Source organism: Myripristis murdjan, chromosome 13 (assembly GCF_902150065.1).
Source record: "Myripristis murdjan chromosome 13, fMyrMur1.1, whole genome shotgun sequence".
Classification (NCBI taxonomy): Eukaryota; Metazoa; Chordata; class Actinopteri; order Holocentriformes; family Holocentridae; genus Myripristis; species Myripristis murdjan.
This window is the reverse complement of record NC_043992.1, coordinates 13,308,893-13,328,859: the sequence shown is the minus strand read 5'-3', so window position 1 is coordinate 13,328,859 and position 19,967 is coordinate 13,308,893. Positions and strand designations below refer to the sequence as shown.

The window sequence follows — 19,967 nt, the reverse complement described above, 5'->3', positions numbered from 1 at the left end:
ATTATTTAATTGATGGCGGTATTAATACACCGGGGGTAGGGAGGGTGTCGACCTTTCCCAAGTGCTTGGTAAAGGCGTCGGAGAAAAGAAATACTTAATGACCGCTGATTAAAGATTAATGATGGAATATTAATGCAGAATATTAGGCGCGGCGAGGAGTATGTGTGTGGAGGGGGGGGGTAGTTGGGTGGTTAAGGTCAGTTTGGGGAAATTAACTGTTTTTCTTGTCTTCTTTTTGTTACCAGAGATAAAGTCCTGGGCCGGGGCCTCCAGAACGTACGGGTACCCTGACCCTAGAGGACAGATAGATCACATAACAATACAGTTAAAAATCAAGCACAATGTCCCTCTATCTGTGTGTATCTGTGTGTGTGTTCATCCCACGAAATCATTAAAAAAAAACACATTTTTCCACAAGCCATCCTTCATCTGAAACAAGTTACCTTTCCTTCAGAAAAAAAAAAAAAAAATCTTTATCCGTTTTTCTACATAGCGTTATTGGTTTGTGATTTATGTCGGCCCCGCGTAAACGCCGGCGGCACGACAAATGAACGCGGCGCGATCCAAGACAGAGGAGAAGAAAAGGGATAAACTGCAGAACGGGGGAATGTAAAAACTTCAGACGCAGGGGGATCAGCACTGGGTGGAGCGGCGATGAGATGAAGAGGAGGACGAGGAGAGGAGGAGAGTCGGAGATAAGGAGGGAGGAAAATAAGAAGGAAAAGCAGAAAAACACAGCGAGAGAGGGGGGAATTCAGAAACAGTGTGTGTGACAGAGACAGGTAGTTTAATAAGTAGCTAATAAATGATGTAGTAGTCATGTGCTTTACCTTAGGCATGATCAAAGAGGGCCTGACACCTGGCGGGGGGGAGGGGGGGGGGGGGGGTTGTGGGTGGGTGAGTGGGTGGGTGGGGGTGGCGGGGCAGACCGATATGGGCTTTAAAGGGCCAGTACTGCACCTCTTACCTGCTATCAGGCTCTTTCATCACAAATGACACGTGTGCAATATTTAGACCATTATGGGACAGTACAACTCTCCATTGAAACTCATGGATTACAACAATAAAGCACAAATAAAATTCATGCAGACTTTCTGTCTCTCCTTTCTCTCCAAATCACTGTTTACAGTCTCAAAGGGCTTTACAGGCCTACAAGTTTACAACAAACAAACCAAGATAACGCCTCCTGATTTAACCTCCAAAGTTTGGAAAGGAAAAAAACATTTGCCATGAAAAACGCAAAGTTAATAGGGAAAAACGCAAAAAAAAATCTTCAGTCAGGAGGTGCCAGCCAGGTGGGCAAATTGTTAGATGAAATTAGCAAAAATGTCTTTTTTTTTTTTTTTTTTTAACCTTTATTTATCCATGGTAGTTTGGCTGAGCACAAAATGTCTCAACAGAATCGATTCACATTAGAGGCTTCCTGTAGACAGCCAGTGTAATATTGATCAGTGAATATCAATAAATAACCAATCGCAGAAACAGCATTTTATCATCAGTGGCTGACACTAATGGATGTGTGTGTGTGTGTGTGTGTGTGTGTGTGTGTGTGTACATATTGATGAAAAACCCCTTCCAAACCCCAGAATTTATTTTTAAAAAGCTCTGATAAAGGCGCACACACTTCCACAGAGGTATACACACTCACGCACCATTAATCAAATATATAACACACACCAACACACACACACACACACACACACACACACACACACACACACACCTAACAAAGCTGATCCTATCGAGCGAAAAAAATTGATGCAGTTAATTCCACTGTGTTTCCTCTCATAGGAATCACACTTCTACTGATGTCTTATCTCTTATCAATAAAAAAAGATGAATGGATAAAAAGTTTTCTGCTCTCTGAATACAGATCTGGTAGGTGTGTATGTTTGAGTGTGTGTGTGTGCGTGTGTTTTTTTCCTGTGGACTGGCTTGTCAGCGTGGCAAGCTTTGAGCTCATCAATGATTATTGAGTAATAACGCAGGAAAACAGGGCTCAAAGAGAGAGACGGAGAGAGAGAGAGAAAGAGAGAGAGAGAGGACCTGATCGAACAGAATAATCCATCATCCATCCTTTGAGCAAGCTGCAAACATGTTGCTCTCTCCCTCTCTAATTCAGCTGTCTCTCACCCCCCCACCCCTCTCCCACCCCCACCCCCCATCCACTCATACTTGAGATTACAGTCTGCAGGGAAAGAGATGAAGGAGGCGGAGGGGGAGCAGGATGCAGTGATGGATTACAGACTAAGAGAGAGGGAGCAGGAAGAGAACAGTCAAGTGGAGAGAAAGGAGGGAGAGGGACAGGAAAAGGAAGCAAAGGGGAAGGGGGGGCAGAGAAGAGGAAGGAGAGGGGGAAGAAGAGAAGAGGAACAAAAAAAAAAAACAAGAAATAAAAGAAAGGGAGAATCCGAGTCAGACCAAAAACGCAATTAAGGAGGGAAGCAAGACGGATGACAGCGGAGAAAGCTACAACCGAAACCAAAAAAGCAACAGCCAAGAGGAGGAAACGAAGGAGAGCTGAGAGCAGAAACAAATGGAGGAATACAGAAACACAAAAACAAAACAGAAGTCCACTAATTTAAAAAAGTGAACCATGCAGAGACCCCTCAGTGGCCTTTACTGCTTAATAACTATTGATTTTCCAGCAAGAGGAGCCGGCTATAAAAACCACGTGTTGATACTGCAATTCACACTCATCAAAATTTATGACAGCGTTGATAAAACTTTGGCCTTGGTCTGAGCACTGCGTGGTTATGGCTGCAATAAAGGCCGTCAACAATACACAACTTATTATTTTATATATCTGCAGAAGGAACCTGCAGCCCTTTCATGGACAGTTTTCCTCCAGTAATTCTATCAGTAATTAATCTCTATTGAGTGATTTAACCCTCCTGTTATGTTCAAATTTACCAACATCTTTAATGTTTGGGGTCAATTTGACCCCGAACATTATAAACATTATAAAGTGTGTACAGGACATTGAAAACATATCATCATATGAATGTCATGTTTCCCGTTAGTACCCATTAAATTAGGAAAACTCATTAAATATGAAGCAAAAAAAAAAAAAAAAAAAAAAAAAAAATGATGTTAATCATTTATTTAGAGATGTTAAACACTGAATGGGGTCAAATTGACCCCAAACATAACAGGAGGGTTAAAAGGAGAGTGTAGCCTCCAGTTGGTGATCAGAAGGAAAACAACTGCTAACATGAACAAAAATCTATTTTTTTCTCTTTTTCTTAAAATTTGTCAATGCTTTCCTGCCCTTAAGACCCTATTTTAATATGAATTACATTAGTTTGATACTGCTTACCATAATATATACCATGAATTCACATTGTAAAGTTTTCTGTTTACCTTAAAAATATTTATTTACCCTTCACACACACAAACACTCTCACACACAACAAAGTAATGTAATGGCAATCAAAAGTACACACACTTAGTTAAATCTGTGCATTTACTGTCTAGACTCTAGTGTTTCAGTGCATAGTCTCTGCCAAAAGGAAAAGTGATATGAAAGCATATTCAAGAAACTACAACCCCAATTCCAAAAAGTTGGGATGTTGTGTAAAATGTAAATACAAATAGAATACAGTGATTTGCAAATCTCATAAACCCATATTTTATTCACAACAGAACATAGACAACATATTAGATGTTCAAATTAAGAAACTGCACCATTTTAAGAAAAAACAAGATAATTTTGAATTTGATGACAGCAACACATCTCAAAAAAGTTGGGACAGGGCCATGTTTACCACCGTGTAGCATCCCCTCTTCTTTTAACAACAGCCTGTGAACGTCTTGGGACTGGGGTGACCAGCTGCTGGAGTTTTGGGAGGGGAATATTGTCCCATTCTTGTCTGATATATGATTCTAGCTGCTCAACAGTCCTAGGTCTTCTTTGCCGGATTTGTCGTTTTATGATGTGCCAAAATGTTTTCAATTGGTGAAGGGTCTGTACTGCAGGCTGGCCAGTTCAGCAGCCGGACTCTTCTACTGCGAAGCCATGCGGTTGTAATGGATGCAGTATGCGGTTTAGCATTGTATTGCTGAAATATGCAAGGCCTTCCCTGAAAAAGACATCATCTGGATGGGAGCATATGTTGTTCTAAAACTTGTATGTACCTTTTAGCATTGATGGTGCCTTTCCAGATGTGTAAACTGCCCATTCCATAGGCACTAATGCACCCCCATACCATCAGAGATGCAGGCCTTTGAACTTTACAGTGATAGCAGGCCAGATGGTCCCTCTCCTCTTTAGTGGAGGACACGGCATCCATGGTTTCCAAAAAGAATTTCAAATTTCGATTAATCTGACCACAGAACAGTTTTCCACTTTGCCTCAGTCCATTTTAGATGAGCTTTGGCCCAGAGAAGACGGCGGTGTTTCTGGATTGTGTTCACAAATGGCTTCTTCTTTGCATGATAGAGCTTTAACTTACATTTGTGGATGGCACGGCGAACTGTGTTCACCGACAATAATTTGAGGAAGTGTTCCTGAGCCCATGCAGTGATCTCCATAACAGAATCATGCCTGTTCTTAATGCAGGGACACCTGAGGGCCCGAAGATCACATGCATCCAATATTGGCTTTCGCCCTTGTCCTTTGCGCACAGAGATTTTTCCAGACTCTTGGAATCTTTTGACAATATTATAAACTGTAGATGTCGGGATATTCAAAGTCTTCCCAATTTTCCGCTGAGGAACATTTTCTGAAATTGTTTCACAATTTTTTTATGCAGTTTTTTGCAGACTGGTGAACCTCTGCCCATCTTTACTTCTTAAGAGACTCAGCCTCTCAAAGGTGCTCTTTTTATACCCAGTCAACTTACTGACCTGTTGCCAATTGACCTAATTAGTTGCAAAATGCTCCTCCAGCTGTGTCTTATTAGAACCATTTACTTTTTCAGCTTTTTGTTGCCCCTGTCCCAACTTTTTTGAGAGGTGTTGCTGCCATCAAATTCAAAATGGGCTAATGTTTTGCATGAAATTGTAAAATGTCTCACTTTAAACATCTAATATGTTGTCTATGTTCTATTGTGAATAAAATGTGGGTTTATGAGTTTTACAAATCGTTGCATTCTGTTTTTATTTACATTTTACACATCATCACAACTTTTTTGGAATTGGGGTTGAACATATGAGATTTCAAATTTATATAATTCACTTGCTTATCTATTTACTTTCCATCATTCCTACTTCATCTCCTTTTTTTATGCCATTTATTGTGTAGGGTTCCCACTTTACTGTGATAAAGATGTTAGATGCTGAAGAATCAGAGGTCTTTATGATTCATTATGCATAATAAATATTTCGCTTGGTGAATAACTAGTGGCTTTTTATTTCTTTATTAGTTTATTATTTTTAGTTGAATAATTAAATAAGTAATAATTTAATGAGTACTTTACTTGCACCCTGGTTTTCCCTGTATGGAACATTTTTTTTTTTTTTTAATTCCATTACTTTCTAGAAATTCTATGACCCCACAGGAACCCTGAGTGTACTGTGATACTTATCTTGTCCAATAGAATTAAACCTTTCTAACCTGAGCAGACTCATTTCATTTCTTTCAGAAATATTATTAATTTGAAGTTAAACAAAAAGAAAATAGCCATAACATTGCCACAAAATTACCACACACATTTTTTTTAAAACTACAAGAATAGCATTGCAAGTAAATACCAGAAAACTACATTTATAATTATTAGAAGTAAAAAAAATAAAAATAAATAAAAATACAAGAAAAATGAAAAATAAAATTAAAAGCCCCCAGCCCCTCCAAAATAATAGATAGACAGACCGATAGACAGACAGATGAAAAAAGCCCGCACACAGACAGGGTTTCAGTGAGTTAAAATAAAACTGAATATACCCTCAGTGAGAACTTTGGGCACCTCTGGACAGGAATCAAAAGTGCATTATCAAACCAGATGCCACCATATGTATGTTTCTGGTGAACTACAAGAGAACTGCGGCCGCCATTTTGGCTCAAAGTGCTGTCCCTGCGACGATAAAAATCGATGTAAGGTAACACTGTGGGCACTGACCATTCCCGCCGTTGACACACACCTTGGACCAGCGCCACAGCCTGTAGAGTACAGGCAATGAACCTGAGTGTGACTACAGAACAAGATCACCGCGCACACACACACTCCCTCTCTCTCTCTCTCTCTCTCACACACACACACACACACACACACACACACACACAAAGCTCAAGTGGCATTGAATCAAATATTGATCAGTGGACCGAGTCCCCTTGGTTAGGTGATATATTAAAGTGAAAGCATGTTCTCTCTCTTTCTCTCTCTCACACACACCAACAACCACATTAACAACTCAACACTGTGTGTGTGTGTGTGCGCGCGCGCGTGTGTGTGTAAGTTCTGTTAATTGTGTTTCGCTGGAGTTGGCTGGCAGCTGAATGTGAATGACGTCTGAACACCCCCATAGTGCGTCAGCATGGCACCCAACACACAAGGACAGGATACACACTCACATGGTGCACATAAATATTCAAAAATGCCCTGTGTGTGTGTGTGTGTTTTGCTCTGTGTGTCCGCGAATGATGGAACAGCATGTGTTCTTGAATCACTTGCCAGGTACTTGTGCCCATTCACTGTACAAGCTGTTGATGTTAGAGACACAGTCCGCTCTGAGCTGAAGTGTGTGATCAACTATAACACAGTTACACAGTGCAGGCCGCTATAATGCTACCTTGAACACAGCTGTGATTAGGCAGCTTTTCAATGTGTGGAAGCATCAAAATGTGAGAAAAAGAGCGCTTTCTCTCTGACTGAATGTGTTTTTTTTTTTTTTTTTTGGCAGACGCATTACAATATCAGTGAGTGCCAACATTTGTAGCAGGGGTGGCCCCAGTGAAGGGCTCCCGCTGCGGCCCTGATGACAAATTCCAGGACTTTCCATGACTAAGTCGGAGCATTTCCATGACCTAAAAATGCTCTTCCCTCCTGGTTTATTGATGCGGGGGTGAGCAATCCGATTTCCAATAGAGCTGGCCTAAAAACAGTCAAACACAATGAACATGAGAACAAATAAACTGCAAAACACACTCTGCTACATTTCTGTGTCACTTAGCAACTGAGACCAAAACAATGGATGGAAGAAAAAAGGAACAAAGGAACAAAAAAGGAAAGTGTGTGTGTGTGTGTGTGTGTCGCCATGTTTCCAGTATGACTATTGATGAGCACACAGACAGTAAGGCGAACAGACGAGAGGTGAATCTTTCCCCTGCCAGCCTTCATTTGGAACACAATACTGTACCTGATAGGGCTTTGTGCACGCGCACATGCATAAACACACATTTGCATGTTTTATTTGGGTCTGCAAATCACATTATCAATGCAAAGAACTCAGACATTATCAAGGTTTATGGGTCAGGTCGCCTAGGGTCTTCTGACTTGTGCAGGAAAACCATGGCAATGCATGGCAGGTAAATCCCTGGTTCACACCTCAACCCTGTCTCCTAAAAATTATGTTCTCATCCAGCTAAACTGTATGAGAAATAATTATGTTACGAGAGGGACGTATTTTGTCGAAGATCGTGTTTGTTTGTAACATATAACAAGTATGTTTGTAATGTCTTAGTCTGAAGTCTGTGCTAGGACAGGGAGCTTTGACCCAGCGTAAAGCAACAGTGTTATTTGTTTTTTGCAAAAGTTATGAAATGTTACATTACAGACGTGATGTTATGTTACGTTACATCACCTCTGAATGTGGTCTGAGCGATCAGATCTCAATGTGCCCTCAATGCATCTTGGGTGCACTCACACCTGTAGCCTACTTAGAGCTGTCCACTTCTTAATGAATCGCCCAGTTTGCATTTTAATGCCAGGTGTGAACAGATGGATGGAAGAAAAACAGAACAATAGAACAAAAAAGGAAAGGGTGTGTGTGCGTGTACATATGTGTGTGCATGTGCGTGTCGATGTGCTTGTCCAGTATGCCTGCTGATGAGCAGACAGACAGTAAAGTGAGCGGGACAAGAGTGAATCTTTTTCCCTGTCAGCCTTCATTTGGAACACTATACTACACCTTGCCTTGCACACACACACACACACACACACACACACACACACACACACACACACACACACACAAGACATCTTAGCTTCTAGAGAATCAATACCTGTGGCTTAGCAGGCAGCTGAACAACACCAACGTTGTTTTGGATTCTTCTCATTTCTCTCTCTGTTGTTACTGTTGTTTATCTTAATTCCATTTTTATTTCAGATTCATCTTAAAAGAGGCAGGCTTGTGTGCCCATCCAAGCCAAGTTGGGTTTAGGTGCAGGACAAATCGGTTTTGCAATGAGAGATGGGAAACATGTCCACAAGTTAAATTTATGCTCCCAAATAATATTTCAATGGAGTGTTTCAACCACATTCAGGGCCTTTGTCAGGAAAAACCAAACCATCGCATTAGAATCATATTTGATAGTATAAATTTAGGACATTTTTAAACACACACACACACACACACACACACACACACACACACACACACACACACACACACACACAAACTATAGCTGCACTTATGGAAGGTACAAACACACACCCAACACAGGTCACCAAAAGTGATAATAGCAGAGGTGTCATTGGTTAAGGTGTGCGTGTGTAAGCAAATGTGAGTGTGAGTGTGAGTGCGTGTGTGTGTGTGTGCAAGCGTGTATGTTCCCATGACAACCATGTCCATCTCCCACCTGGCCTTGCCACGAACCTGTCCGGCACTTTTCTGCTCTGCCATTTTTATCATGGCTTTCAGCAGATAGGGGAGTGGAGGAACAAAGAGAAGAGAAGAGAAGAGAAGAGAAGAGGGAAAAGGAAGAGAAAAGACAAGAGAACAAGAATGAGAAAGTGTAAGGAAGAGAAAAGAGTAGAGAAGAGAAGAAGAAAGAGGAAAAGAGAAGAGAAGAGCAGATTAGAAGAAAGGGAAAGACAGAAGAGAAGAGAAGAGAAGAGAAGAGAAGAGAAGAGAAGAAGAAAGAAAAGGGGAAGAGAAAAGAGAATAGAAGAAGAAAGAGAAAGTGAAAGGAAGAGAAAAGAGTAGAGAAGAGAAGAAGAAAGAGGAGAAGAGAAGAGAAGAAGAAAGGGAAAGACAGAAGAGAAGAGGAGAGAAGAAGAGAGGAAGATAGAAAGAGAAAGAGAGAGAAAGTGAAAGGAAGAGAAGAGAAGAGAAGAGAAGAGAAGAGAAGAGAAGAGAAGAGGGCATGTGAGCAACTGTTGGTCGCTAGGCGCCTGCCTGTCACCATAGCGACGTGCGGCGCCATGCTGCGCTCCTGCTGACATCACACCTGTTGAGAAGTGAAATGCTGTGTGTGTGTGTGTGTGTGTGTGTGTGTGTGTGTGTGTGTCTTGGAACCAATTAAATGACATATCGATGCAGGTGGACAGAGGGTGACATACATGGGAGAGAGAGAAAGAGGCAGCATTGTGTCTTTCATCACCTCATGGACACAGCTGCAAACACTGCACTGGGTGTGTGTGTGTGTGTGTGTGTGTGTGTGTGTGTGTGTGTGAGTGTGAGTCCCTTCTGGGATTCTGTGCACCCATGCGGGAGCTTGTGACATCAACAGTGAGAGTGAGTGACAGCAGCCCGAAGCCTGTTCCTCCACCACACACACACACACACACACACACACACATCCCACAACAACAGACACCCACTATCCCCACCTACGATATTGAAAACCTGAGAGAGACACAGTGAGAGGGAAAGACAGAGAGAGAATGATGGAGAGCGACTTTCCCTTCGCTCTCCAACTATTCTGGAGTGCAGGCAAAGAAGAGAGAGGCGGTAGAGAGACATAGAGAGAGACAAAGGGAGAGAGAGACAGAGAGAGAGCCAATGAGGTGATGTAGATTTGCTTTGGCAAGTCCCATCAGATCACTAACTCACATCTCTGCGCAAATAAAGCTTGACTGGGATTCGAATTGGTGCATCAGTGTGAGTTACCTTCTACTGCAGGATGATGTCTATGTATGTGTGTGTGTGTGTGTGTGCGTGTGTCTGTGTGTGTGCGTGTGTATGTGAGTGTGTGTGCGGTGATGGCTGGCAGGGCAAGTTCCTCTTGTCAGCTGAATATTTTATGTCCTTTCTCATGGCTGAGCTCTTTTAACAGAATTTGTTACACAGCAACGCATACACACACACAAACACACACACACCGTTTTAAATACACATTGCTTGTGTAATCCTTGTCTTTTAACCCTAAAGAGAGCAGGCATTCAATTTAAAATGTCCAGTCTCAAGTTTAGATGCGGCATGTTAATATGCCATCGACCTTTAGAGTACAATAACACACAGAGGAAATTCAATTCATCCACGTGTGATGGTCAAACAGAATTTAATTACTTTGGCGGCTACATCGAGAAATTACATTAGGCTTAACCTTAAATGCCATTTAAACTGAATGTGAAATGGCAAAAATAAACATATTAGGGAGATGAATGTGTGTGTGTGTGTGTGTGTGTGTGTGTGTGTGTGTCCAGTTGATGCACCAACAAACCAGCTGACAGAGGTTGAGAAGATGCTCCCTGACATCCAAGCCTCACAACTGAGATTACACACCGCATCACTGAGCACGAGCACACACACACACACACACACACACACACACACACACGTAAACAAAAGGTACACACGCACACGGGTCTGCCAGGATCACTCTCCCTCTCGCACTCTTATTTCTATCGCTACTCTCCCTCTCTTCCTTTGCCTCTCCTCCATCTATTCAGCGTCTTTCTATCTGTGCTGCTGTGAAGCTCAATGCTGCACCCTGCTGGTCAGATGACGCAACAGCAGGCTTTCCGCAAGGATGGCAATAACAGCTTGCATTAATACATGCTGCACATACGAGTCGTCAGGTTTGTGCTCTTCAAATGGTTTTGCTCCTCTCATTTACCAGTTTCCTGTCTATTTTTTTGGACCACCTGCATTTACACATTTCTTGCTAAATTAACCAGCCTCAAATAAAATCTTTGTCAAAGCTGAATCTTCCATCTGGTTGCAGTCATGTCAGCCTCAGGAGCAATTTAACCCTCAATTAGGTTTCAGAGAGCCACATTTAACATGTTTTCTACAACAAAACAAAACTGGCAAAATGAACCCATTTCTGACTGAACCCTGCTTATTAATAATTTAAAACACGCAGAAACCTGTCATTGCATGGTGAAAAGAATAAGACCAGTAATAACTCTATTTAAGACATCTTATTACTTTTACACACATAAATTTAGATCATTTAAGACCCTGCTCATAGCTCTATTTAAATAGCTGATTACATCTGACTATTTCATCCACATGCCAAAAGGCAATGTGATAGGTTAGTCAAATTACTCCAAGTTAAAAGAAGAATGGCAAAGATAGACGGCAGGGGCTCATTTCAGTTAATTAAGACTGAAACACGGCTGGTGGTAAGATGATAGTATTTGTGGCATATATATGTGAGTCTGATGTTGCATTGTGAAGAGCAGGCAGCGTAAACACCTCTCTTCTACCAGATGATCACATGCTAGCAGCTTCCCACAGCAGCTTCTTTGCATCCAAGCCCACTCCTGTATTGACACACTTTCAACACTGTGATATCCCATCCAACACTTGCCCGCTGATGGAGCAGCTACCTTAAAGAAACAGTGATGCAGTGATTTAAGTAGTTACAGACTTGGCTTTTGCCTGATCTTGGACAAATCTAGAGGTCCTCATGGAAAAGATCAAATCAGCCTTTCGATGAATTTGTTAAGGCCAAAATTGCCCAAGCAGAGCATCCGAGGCTGAGCCCTGCCTCATAAGGGAATGACAGGTGTGGAATATAGCTGAGGGGGCAGAACCAGCCGAGCCTTCAAAGTCATCAGTTAAAAGTTTAAACAAATCAATTCTAAAACTCACAGGTAGTTACACTGGGGCTAATGTACCACCTTCAGGTTAGCAGCCTCACTGCAGCATTTCCTTGACGTTTTGCCCAAGAGACAGATGTTAGAGTTTAACAGAAGAGATTTAACTTTCCTAAACCAGGTGTAAAAGAATACATCTTTTTCAGGTTGACTCTCACTTTTACCATTGCCTCCAATGTGTATTTTACTGAATTCCACTGTTGCAAAGGCAGAGATGACATTACTCCCTATTACTGTGGTGAAAATGCTATACCTTGTACCCATTTTACTCACTGGGTTGCTTCTCCCTGAAGTCTTTTTACCTTTTTCTGGGTTACTATCCGTTTTATTATAGGGTAGTTAAATGGTTGTTGGACCTCTGAGACCCTGAGGCAGCATTAAAGCCCAGTTTAAATTCTAATCCAGTGCGTCTTTGGCAAGAGTCATAAAAACCAATAATATTGCCGGGAGAAAAGATGACAGGAAACTTTTCAGATTCCTGAAGGGTAACTCAATTGTTGCACTGGCAAATAATAAGACACATCAATAATAACTGATCATAAGATTATTACAAATGAAATGTAACACAACTGACATTTCCAACCATTCAAGGATGTGTCGAGTGGAAATAAAATACGAATTACAGCATAAGAGTCAGCAGACCATAATGAGACAAAGAAAAAAAAGACATTGAAAATATACCATAAAAAGTAAATCAATCCAGTACCATGTAAGTGAAAATTCATTATGGCACCACTTTACAATGAGACTATCCTTACAAAAGGTTTATGAATGATTTATAATTAGGTTGTAAATACTTTATAAATCACTAATAAACAATTCTAAACAAGTTAAAACAGTTTTTATACATGGATGCAGGCTCACTATTTGGCAACATCATTGACCTATTCTGTTAAATGCTTAGATTAAGCTTACAGCCTGTTTATAATTCTTTATTAATGACTTGTAAAGTGTTTACAACCTACTTAATAATCTAATAATTATTTGTAAACGCTTTACAAGAGTAGTCTTATTGTAAAGTGGTACCTTCTTTAAAAACATAAACCATACTGCAGAACTTGAACCAAATTTTTAAAAAGGGACATCTTTCTTACACTGAACCACATGATTTACATGCATTAAATATGATTTTTTTTTTTTTTTTTTTTTTTGGTCTTTAATGGTCACCTAGACTAAACTGAGCCGAGTTGCCGGCAGCGTGTTGTGAGCGGTCGGTGTGAAACATCCCTGCTCGTTGATGTCTGCCATGCTGCTGGCCATAATTACAGAGAGGATGCGTGTTGTTCTAGCTGCTCTGCTGTCATTACATTTCACTGTGAACAATGCCTCGCAGGCAGCTGCTGGAAATGCCTGGCTGTCGGAGGAGTCGTACCGACGTATCATAAACACACACACTTACACACACACACACACAAACGCAATGGCAGGTCCCATGGGGCCAGAGAACGCAGATGACAGGCTGGAGATATGCTGTTGCCTGTACGATTCAGCATCATTAAACATCAGCAAATGAAGGGGAAACTGTACGTGTGTGTGTGTGTGTGTGTGTGTGTGTGACAGAGAAAGAGAAAAGAGAGAGCGAGAGGGAATGTGTGTAAAATAGATAAGTCACAGCGAAAAAGTGCCAGTGAGCAATAATACCAATGAGAGATTGTGCCGATCTAAGCAGGGGGATACTGAGTGTGTGAGCGTTTGAATGTGTGTGTGTGTGTGTGTGTGTGTGTGCCTCCCTGTCTCTCACTGCAGCTCATGTCATAACCTGCAGCAGCAGTACTGTGGAAGAGTCCGCATGTGTGTGTCCATCTTACATCTGGGTTAATTTGCATCTAATCACTTCTTGGTTGATGGCTTTACTTTACACTGTTTATATTGGACTTTTTCTCAACGGCCAAGGGGAAAGTGTGTGTCTGTGCCATCTCAACCACGTAACTAATGCTAAGTGCTACCTGCTGAGGGACAAATTAATTCACCCACTGGCATTTGGGTCCCTTAATCCATTCAAACAGGAGGATGGAGGAGGAGGAAGAAGATGGACAGCTGACTCATCAGCTCCCAAATGAACAGTAAACTCATCACTGAGATGAGATCTAAGAGGACACACACACACACACACACACACACACACACACACACACACACACACACCTGCTGCATTCAGGACTTGGGTTGAGTGCACTGATCACTTCTTAACAGTAGAGGGCACCCCATTAACAAAAAACAGCCTCTGCAGCTGAGCTGGGAAAGGGGGAAAAAATCTATTCTGGCATGCTCAAGAGCACTTCTGCAGTCACTTGGCTTTGCTATTTTTCTGAAATATAGGGAAAGAGAGAGGGCTGACAGAGAGACATAGAGACTGACAGAGAGAGAAGGAGGGAGAGAGGGAGAGGGAGAAAGAGAGAGAGAGAGAGAGAGAGGCAGTGAAGTGATGTAGATTTGCTTTGGCAAAACCCATCACATCTCAAATAAAACTTGACTGGGATTTGAATTGGTGCATCCGTTGAGTTTTCTCCCACTGCTGGAGGATGTGTGTGTGTGTGTGTGTGTGTGTGTGTGTGTGTCAGAGTGAAGAAAGGAAGAAAGATAGTGAGAGAGATATTATATTACCAAGGGAGCATGAAGTGGTGGAAAGAAAAAAAAAAGCCCTTTTTCCCCATTTCGACTTTTCTGCATGGGTGCACACACAGACCTCCGTTTCTCTCAACACAGCCACTGACTTTTGCACCAGTCTTAATTTTAACAGCCAATTCTGATTTAGTCTCAGTCCTCGGCTGCGGGTGCACCTGTCGTTTCAATGCGACCTGTTGCGCCTGATCGCGACAGGACTCATTAACTGTCAGGTGTGCTCATATTCACAAGATAATGTTTCTCAGACAATTAGTGGAGACGGCAGAGGTGATGATTTCCCACCAGCGTTCCCAGACTGTATTTCTCTCACACAGCGACCATAAGAGCCCCGAGTAATATGATTTCTGCATGAAGCATATGCAATCACTGCGCTCTCAACTGCCAGCTGTTACGAGTTCCACTGCTAAAAATGAGAATAACCAAGAACAAAAGGAGACTGGCTTATGAACAGTGCCATGTTTCTTTCTTGTTCTACAGTTCAAATATTGCACAGGGAAATCCGATTTCAGATCTGACCGCAGAGCTTGCATAATGTGTGGACGTGCTGTATTAATCAGACCTGATCTAAGATAGAATCTGACAGCTCTCATTGGCGAAGTCGCCCACAACAGGTGGAACCACAGCCTGAGTCCTCTGACTGAAGTTCATTTGAGCATTATATCATACCATATTGGAATTGTGTTAGTTTTAGGTCGATGAAAACCAAAGTTTTAATCTAATTCTGCTGAATCATTTTATTTTCCCTGTAAATCCCTCACTAAATTATTTATTAGTAACCTTTACACACAGATTGAATTACATTCCTCATTATAGCTTCTTGTATTGTGTATCTAGCTTTTGTTTTGTTTTGTTTTGTTTTCTACCGTATCTAATATCAAAAGTAAAGTTTGCCCATATCTCTGTTCCCTTCCAAACTGAGGTCAGGAGCTATGTTCCCATTTGTCTATTTCTGGCATTTTCATTTATTTTTCTATTTGTGGCGAAACTGACATTATATTTTGTCATAGTTTCTGTCAACAAAAGATTTCTGAATAGCTTCTGGCTTTTTTTTTTTTTTTTTTTTTTTTTGTCCTGATAAAGTGTGGTTGACCAGTGCTTTTGGTCACAGTTTTAGTCAACAAAACTAACTCTTTCTTCTACATAATATTATCTAAGCTTATTATAATCTGCTTCATACACATATACACACATACACACACACACACACACACACACACAGTAACCACACCATCAACAATACTGAGATGGGGCAGGAGGAGGGGGGGTCATGCACATGGAGACACCCGTGCAGCATTCACATGTCCTCCGCAGATCCACAGCATGTGCAACAATGGACTGCTGCTTTGATGATCACTCAGTGCTGCTCTACTTTTTCCTCCTCCACTGCCCAACATGATAAATGCTTCAAAACCAAAAAGCAGCACGGCACTAAGTTAATTTTAGGAGGGAAAGCGCCATGACTCCAGTACTACATTCCCAGCTCAGAGGTAAAGTGACTTTCCCCTTTGGGCAGTGGTGCAGAAGAGGGCACGGGCCGGTATACGGAGTGTGTGCCCGACCCTTTTAATGGGGCACGTGGAGTACACTGAGCTGTCTAACACAGGGTTCCCACTGTGGCCTTGATGTATAATTTCAGGGCTTTTCTATGGTTTTCCTTAACTAAGTCTGACCACTTCCTTGACCTAAAAAAGTGATTCCTTCCAGGCTTGTTAATGTTGTTTTTCAGCACAGAAAAGGTCTAAAGAAGTGATCGTGAACTGGCGGCCCGTGGGCCACATCAGGCCAGCCAAGGCTTCCCATCAGGCCTGCAGAATATTAATAAGCTCAGAAAAAGTGAGGTAAAAAAATATGTTACATTATTAACAGTTTTTTCGGTTTACACACTAAAATGAAAATTCTCACACAATTAACAAATCTTTACACGCAAGAAGCAAAACACCTGTACAGAGTTGCACGACAATAAGCACAGACTCAGCTTCACACTTTTTGCAAAACATTACACACAGTGATTTGCAAAACTCTACACACATTTTCACACCTTAGACACAGGTAAGGATTGTGAGGCTATTTCCTTCTCATTACAAAGCCCTGGCTTGCCAGTGACCACACTAATGAACAAACTGGATAAGCACATCGACCTGGTGTGGAAACACACGTGCTGAATTGAAAATACGGCACTCAGGAAGGTATAAAAGCCAGCAGGTGAGTTCACCTGTCTTCAACAAAAATGGAAGGAGTTAGAAAAAGAAGAGTGAGAATGAGAGGAGAAGCTCAAAGAGGAGAAGAAGGAGGTAGCGGAAGAGGCCTACGTAGAGGAAGAGGTAGAGAGGGACCTGAAGAAATGATAGCACCCGAACAAAGAAGAATGACTGTCGCTGCTGTATTTCTGCTGAGATTTGGCTGAACTCTCAGTCCAGCTTCTCTCAACGTCCTGTTTGTCTACAGATAAGAAAACTACTATTTTGTTCTAATTTTCCTTTTGGTTGATTGACATGTTACTATAACTGAGTATATGGTAAGGAATAAATATTTTCAGTCTGCAGCATCAGTGTTGTGCAGTGCTTGGTACGTTTATAGTACTTGTGTACTTTCTCTGTATACCTCAAAGTAATCATGAAGAATGTATTGGGTTTGTCAGTATATTTTTGTCATCTAAATTATCCCATAACCATGCTTTCAAAAAATATTTTTGAATAAATTCCATCACTACTTCTTAAAAAAGGGTTTTTTACAAATATGTTTTGAATTTATTACGGTAGTATGTAATAGATTGAAACAGTGTACGATCATTGAAAGACTGCGTTAGTGACGTGAGAACAAAATAAGATTTTTATCAATTTGTTTATCATTTTGGCTGATATGTTTCATTTTGCAAACAAACTGGGGTGTTCTGCAAATTGGGTGTGGTGTTTGGTTAATTGTGTGAGGTGTTTAGAAAAAAGGAGCCCTGTTTTCAAAATTGTGTGTAAACAATTGAAAAAAACTGTAAGAAACCATTTTTTTCTTCCTATGTTGAGGCAACATCAAAAACAATTGAGAGGGAAATAATTTTGTCAGGAATGATTGAACAACCCCAAATATGTGCATTGGAGGCTCAGATTTGACAGAAGTTATAAATCCACCTGTCATTTTATTATTAGTTACTCGAAAGAAGCCCCGCAACCCGATGCAGGAGTCAGACCAAGCTCACTCACAGAGCTGCTGCTTTGCTGGTTGTACTCTGAATAACAGCAGCACAGGACAGGTGAGGCTGAAACAATTCATGTCTTTTATGAATGGAACAAGGCTTGTGCCAAATCTTCATGCAAGCATCGAAGCAACATTTACCACCAATCAGGACACTGCATAGTAGCATCAAAAACGGTTAAGGCTGATTCATAGGCTATTTCCTGCCAATCAGTACTAGATTCTGTAGTTAAGTTTCTGACAATCCAGATTTGAACTATCACTCCTTGGTGAACTACCTCCTTGGCGGAAGTCTGCGCTCTACTGAGAGATTTTTCTATTTAAATATCTAGTTATTATTATCGATTTCCAATGATTTTTAAGAGTCTGAGTCACACCAATATAGGCGAATGAAAATAACACTAACTTGTGTTATGTGAAATGTGAAAACATTAAACAATAACAGGCTAATTAGGCCTAAATAAATTTAAATTTTGTCATCTGAAAATCCAGCCACCACAGTTTCTGCTTAGAAAAATTATGGCCCCTGCACAAATGCATTTGATGAGCCGTGGTCAAGAGGAATAAACAGGCTGGTGCTCACTGCAGTTGTGCTTACAGCAGAGAAAACTAGCTGAAAAGCATCCAGTGCAATGAATGTGTGAAACAGGTCGAAACATGCTTTCTGTCATAGTCCCGTAAAGTGATCGGTTTGTCAGAAATTCCATCATATTCCTTAATGTCCCCAGGGACTTAAGCAATTTTCCTCACTTTCCCTGTGTTGAATTCACCACTCCTGAAACTCAGTCATGACTGGAGCAAACCCTGCAAAAAAAAAAAAAAAAAAATACTGCTGACTTACATTACAGTGTTGGTGTTAGGTGTTTGGTCCCATCAAACTGACTGCTGGGTTTGTATCAAATAAACCCTGACATGTCAAGTGGGGTTTAGACTCCAGTAAAACAGTGTTCAGCAACACTGAAATACACCTGGGAATTCAGCGAAACACTGCTCTAGATCTTTGCAGCACCACAGAGCACTCTATTCCAAAGCACACCTTACTATTGATTGGTTGGAAATGTCACAGACAAGCCGTGTATATCATATAAGAGGAGATATAAAGAAAAAGATAAAGAGCTGCTGGCCAAGACGCAAACCACATTAAAATTAAAGGGCAAAAACGATGATTGTAGGCTGATTTTATTTGGTATAATGACAGTAGTGTGATGTTTATATTGTGCATTGATTTTCTTTGAGCCTTGAGAGCTAGACGATACCTGGCACAGCTACATTTTCTTTATGGCTGGGACAAAGGTCACCCACTACAGCTGAAAACCACGGCAAAAGTGCCCTGCATGGAGTAGTGCGCTAAATGCAAGCAACCGTGGAACACATGCTGGTTCCATGATGTTCTCTGGTGCTGACATTGTGCTTTGAGGTAGCATGTGGGTACTGATTTTAACAAAGGAAAGAAAAAGAAGGCCCTTCAAAGAGTCTGCATGTACCTAGAAATCTAAAATGACCAAAATAACCCAAATTTGTCAAAATAAAAACAAAGCTAAATCAAAATATCTCATTTTGAGCACTTCATGCATTTTCAATGCTTCTTCAGAGCGCAATAAAGGGTACATGCTGAACCATTTGTACATGGTGCTGTGGGGAACCTTCCTAAACTGTTTTTTTATGGCACCAAAAATGATTCTGCCATAGCGCAGGCCCAAAGAGCCATTTTCTGCTACAATATAGACTGCTTTTTGAGTAAGATAGTATATCTCATACTATCATTCGCAACAAAAATCGGCACTAGGAAATGGTTCTTTAGGTATGTACAATAGAGGAAGCCTTTTGGTGCTGTAAGGAACCTTATTGAAAAGTCCATGCTTAAATGAAAACTTTATACTGCTGTAAAGAACCATTATGAATTACGAATAAAAGGATCGCTCCACATCACTGTTGAAGGACCTGCTGAAAAACTACACTGTTCTTTTTCTGATTTACTAGGTTTTTGTTTTGTCTTCTTTGTCTCTATGTACTTTTAGTATCAGATTTACAATACTATTTTCAGACAGACCACGAGGGGTTTGACAACAAATGCTTGTTGAATTTAATATGTGTCAAAAACAAGAAACTGGCGTGCTCGGGTCGTGTGTGTGCACACCTGTGTATTTGTTTGTATCCGAGGCACACTTGGTGTGGGAAAAACTGACAAAAGGCCTCAGTGCCGAAACATGTTGTCTTCTCTATTACTCT

At 41.1% G+C, this 19,967-nt stretch overlaps 1 protein-coding gene across 1 annotated transcript in view; it reads right to left on the bottom strand.

The window, feature by feature from the left end:
* Positions 1 to 19,967, bottom strand: part of clcn2c (chloride channel 2c) — a 162,942-nt gene that overhangs the window by 94,236 nt on the left and 48,739 nt on the right. The gene's annotated exons all lie outside the window — the stretch shown is intronic.